This window comes from Scyliorhinus canicula, chromosome 6 (genome assembly GCF_902713615.1).
Source record: "Scyliorhinus canicula chromosome 6, sScyCan1.1, whole genome shotgun sequence".
Lineage (NCBI taxonomy): Eukaryota > Metazoa > Chordata > Chondrichthyes > Carcharhiniformes > Scyliorhinidae > Scyliorhinus > Scyliorhinus canicula.
The window spans coordinates 127,168,855-127,173,653 of record NC_052151.1 but is presented as its reverse complement, the minus strand read 5'-3'; the positions used below and the strand labels follow the sequence as shown (position 1 = coordinate 127,173,653).

At 46.7% G+C, this 4,799-nt stretch overlaps 2 non-coding genes across 2 annotated transcripts; both read right to left on the bottom strand.

Moving 5' to 3' along the window:
• Nucleotides 1-311: 311 nt before the first annotated feature.
• trnaa-agc lies at nucleotides 312-384 on the bottom strand. Its single transcript has one exon. It is a non-coding gene; the product is annotated as a tRNA-Ala (tRNA).
• A 417-nt stretch (nucleotides 385-801) lies between these two features.
• trnay-gua lies at nucleotides 802-887 on the bottom strand. Its single transcript is given in 2 exon segments — nucleotides 802-837; nucleotides 851-887. It is a non-coding gene; the product is annotated as a tRNA-Tyr (tRNA).
• Nucleotides 888-4,799: the final 3,912 nt, after the last annotated feature.

Here is a 4,799-nt window from a genome sequence, read left to right as displayed (position 1 = left end):
CCCGCTCACACTACCTGTTTATTTTTCCATCAGCCAGTCCTGTTTCAAGTCTCTTTTAAGTGGGGACTGGCTCTCTGCAGGGACAGCTGGTGACACCGTTTATTGGTGGATGGGGTGGTGTTAGCTGCACCAAAAAATGGAAAAATATTGTGCTCCATTCTAGGAGCATTGACTATCCTTCTTGGCTGACCATGCCTGCAACCATGTCTGTTCCTGGGCCATTTAGGCTGTCAACGCATGCCACAATTAAGAGTATATTAGCCTGAATTTATCAAATGAAAGCGATCTTAATTGTCTTTAGAAAGAAAAGCTGGAGGATGCGGGCATCGATCCCGCTACCTCTCACATGCTAAGCGAGCGCTCTACCATTTGAGCTAATCCCCCGAATGATGATGAGGGCACCAAAATGGCTGAAGAATGAACATTAACTGCAGTCAATCCAATTCTTTAAAGCTAAAGGTGAAGGGTGGAATCTGACACGAAAACAGAAAATGCTGGACACACTCAGGTCTGACAGCTGTCCAGCATGTTCTGTTTTACCTCAGAGCTAACACGAGGAGGCGCTGCTTTGGGACCCGTTAAACCATCGCTCCGGCGCCCTGCGATTCCAGGAGTCCTGATAGGAGGGGTCTGGGGGCACCAGCTTTGATACTTGCCACGGTGGAAGGTCTCACACGTCGTTCACTCCGGCCTGAACTTGACCGTTTGACGGAGGTGCGGGAGCAGCATTTGCTCGGTTCTCATGACCATTTAATTGCCTCCGAGGCTGCCCATGTCGCGATGGATGGAAAAAAAATGATGTCCTTCGAGCCGGAATCGAACCAGCGACCTAAGGATGGCCACGGAACAGCTACAGTCCTCCGCTCTACCATCTGAGCTATCGAAGGCGCTGGTGAGCCAGCTGCCTCGTGCTCTCATGTGTATACGGAGAGGACGAGTCATCTCGTCATTGTGACTCATATTTGTCAATGAACCAAGAAGCGGGCGCAGGCGCTCTCCAGCCTTTCACTGCTGCCCCGTGGGCTCGAGCTTCTGAGTCGGTGTCAAGCGGGTTGCGATGTGCAGTTCATCGAACATCCTCCGCTGCAAATGGTGATTTTAATTAACACGTTGTGCAAATGGAGGAGGAACTTGTAGCTACTCAAAAGTTAGATTTCAGGTACTTGGTCATGGACACACGGGGCGGAAGGAAGGGAATGACTGAAAGCTGTTAAAGCACAGGCTCCATATAGAATGTCCAGGATCATCAATGCAGAGGAGCCTGCAATTGTCAGGCAGCAATGGAGTGAGTGCAAATAACTTTGGAGAAAGAAGAGTTTTCACAGGCTTTTGCTAACAAGTCTATAATGTGATATAAGGTCAGAAGTGGGGATGTTTGTGGATGACTGCACAACGTTCAGCACCATTCGCGCGACTCCTCAGATAATGAAGCAGTCCATGTCCGAATGCAGCAACACCTGGTTGGGCTGACAAGTAGCAATTTATATTCGTGCCACTGTGCCACACAAGTGCCAGGCAATGACCATCTACAAGAGAGGATCTTGGACACCACTCTTGACATTCAATAGTATTACCATCGCTGAATCCCCTACAATCAACATCCTGGGGGTTACCATTGATCAGAAACTGAACTGGACTAGCCAGATTAATACTGTGGCTACCAGGGCAGGTGAAAGGCTAGGAATCCTATGGCGGGTAACTCACCACCTGAACCCCCCCCCCCCCCCCCCCCCAAAGCCTGTCCACCATCTACAAGGTACAAGTCAGGACTGTAATGGAATACTCTCCACTTGTCTGGACGAATGCAGCTCCAACACACTCAAGAAGCTCAACACCATCTAGGACAAAGCAGTTCACTTGATTTCTCCCCTTTCCACAAACATTCAAACTCTCCACCGCTGACGTGTACCATCCACAAGATGCACTGTAGAAACTCACTAAGGTTCCTTAGACAGCCCCTTCCAAACTCACGACCACTACCATCTAGAAGGACAAGAGCAGCAGATTCCTTGGAACTCCACCACCTGAAGGTTCCCCTCCAAGACACTCACCATCCTGACTTGGAAATATATCACCATTCCTTCACTGTCGCTGAGGCAACATCCTGGAGCTCCCTCCCTAACAGCACAGTGGGTGTACCTACAACTTGAGGACTGCAGCGGTTCAAGAGGCAACTCACCACCACCTTCTGAAGGGCAATTAGGGATGGGCAATAAATGCTGGCCTAGCCAGTGATGCCCACACCCAACAAATGAATTTTTAAAATTACTCTATAAAATTCCTTTTTGAAAGTCCATACCGCACTACCCTCACAAATCCTCTTACTCCATAAAATAACTCAATTAAATGGATCATATTCAATGTACTTTTCATGAATCAGTGTTAACTTTTGTTAGTCCATACTTTTCCAAATGCTAATTGATTTTGCCTTGGATAATTGTCTCTAACCATTTTACTACCACCGACATTTGGCTGACTGGCCTGTAGTTACTGGGTTCATTTTGCTCCCTTTCATTTTGAACACGGTGCAACATGTGGAATTCTCCAGTGCTCTAGGCACCATCCCCCATATCCAAGCATAATTGGAAAATTGTGACTTGAGCCTCTATAACTACCACCATTAGTTCCCTCCCTAACCAGGAATGCATCCCAAATAGACTTTTCTACATTGAGGACTGCTAACCTGGTAAATGACTCTGTATCAATTTATATCTGATCCAATATTGCTACTGCTTCCTCCTTGCTCTATTGGCAACATCCTCTTTAGTGAAGACGGTCTTTGTGGTAATGGTATTCTAATGATGGGTAAAATGAAACAATAAAGATTCGGACATTACAAGTGTCATTTTAGAAATTTAGCGTTTATGAAGGAACACTGAGTTAGTTGGACTTGGAGGTAATAAAAGCATGCACATTTCAGTGACAGAGGGCTGAGGTTGAAGCAGGAGAGGACAATTTTCTAAAATTGAAGTAAGCAATCTTATTTGTGGATGGAAATGTCAAAGTTTGAAAACTCAGCTCAATATAATGTCCAGGAAGGATGATTGAATCTGCGGAAAGAAAAGGGGAATATGTTGGTAAAGTCTTCACTCCTCCCATTTGTGCCTTATTCAATATTTGATGTCATTGTGATAATCCAGAAGTAGTTGACTACTTATTATCAGAGCAATGATGTGGAGATGATGTGGACTGAGGTAAGCACAGTAAGAAGTCTTACAACACCAGGTTAAAGTCCAACAGGTTTGTTTCAAACACGAGCTTTCGGAGCACTGCTCCTTCCTCGGGTGAATGGAGAGGTATGTTCCAGAAACATTTATATAGACAAAGTCAGAGATGCCAGACAATGCTTGGAATGCAAGCATTTGCAGGTAATCAATTCATTACAGATTCAGAGATAGGGGTAACCCCAGGTTAAAGAGGTGTGAATTGTCTCAAGCCAGGACAGTTGGTAGGATTTTGCAAGTCCAGGCCAGATGGTGGGGGGTGAATGTAATGCGACATGAATCCAAGATCCCGGTTGAAGCCGCACTCATGCGTGCGGAACTTAGCTATAAGTTTTTGCTCGGCAATTCTGCGTTGTCGCGTGTCCTGAAGAGCGCCTTGGAGAACGCTTACCCGGAGATCAGAGGCTGAATGCCCTTGACTGCTGAAGTGTTCCCCGATTGGAAGGGAACATTCCTGCCTGGTGATTGTCGCACGATGCCCGTTCATTCGTTGTCGCAGTGTCTGCATGGTCTCGCCAATGTACCACGCTTCGGGACATCCTTTCCTGCAGCGTAAGAGGTAGACTACATTGGTCGAGTCGCACTAGTCTGTCCCGCGTACCTGGTAGGTTGTGTTTCCATGTGTAATGGTGGTATCCATGTCGATGATCTGGCATGTCTTGCAGAGATTGCTCTGGCAGGGTTGTGTGGTGTCGTGGTCGCTGTTCTGAAGGCTGGGTAATTTGCTGCAAACAATGGTTTGTTTGACGTTGCACGGTTGTTTGAAGGCAAGTAGTGGGGGTGTGAGGATGACCTTGGCAAGACGTACATCTTCATTGATGATGTGTTGAAGGCTGCGAAGAAGATGTCGTAGTTTCTCCGCCCCAGAAAAGTACTGGACGACGAAGGGTACTCTGTCAGTTGTGTTCCGTGTTTGCCTTCTGAGGAGGTCGGTGCGGTTTTTTGCTGTGGCGCGTTGGAACTGTCAATCGATGAGTCGAGCGCCATATCCCGTTGAACGGCAACAAGTAGATAGATAAGTGACAGTATTGAGGAATGGAGAAATAAAGATAAGCTATTTTTATAGATGCAGTGGCTATGTTCAGATAGATGCGAATTGAACCACAAAGAGCCAACCATACACAGGTACAAGGAACGGAGCGGCAGTGGAAAATCATCAGATGAATATGAGTACTATAAGTGCTGTGGCAGTTCAAGGGAATGGTCTCATCTTAAGGCAGCTGGGCATGGATAATTATTGAAATCTTTCCCACATCTTAAGTACAAATATACACTGTTGGGGGACCGAGGGTTCTGCGACAAAATTGAAAAAGTATTGAGGAATATGTAGGTTTTAACTGCACGGGGAGGTGTCGAAGGCGGTTGTCTGGGAGGTTTTAAAGGCGGTGGTGAGGGGGAGGTGATCTCGTTCAAGGTTAGGCTAGACAAAGAGGAGAGGTCAGAGCATCACAGGGTAATAGATTAGATGCTGGAGGTAGATAGGGGATTTGCAGAAGATGGGGACCCAGCAAAGTTGGAAAAGAGGAAGGAATTCCAGGCAAGCTTTGACCGACTATCTACCAGGAAGGCGGTACG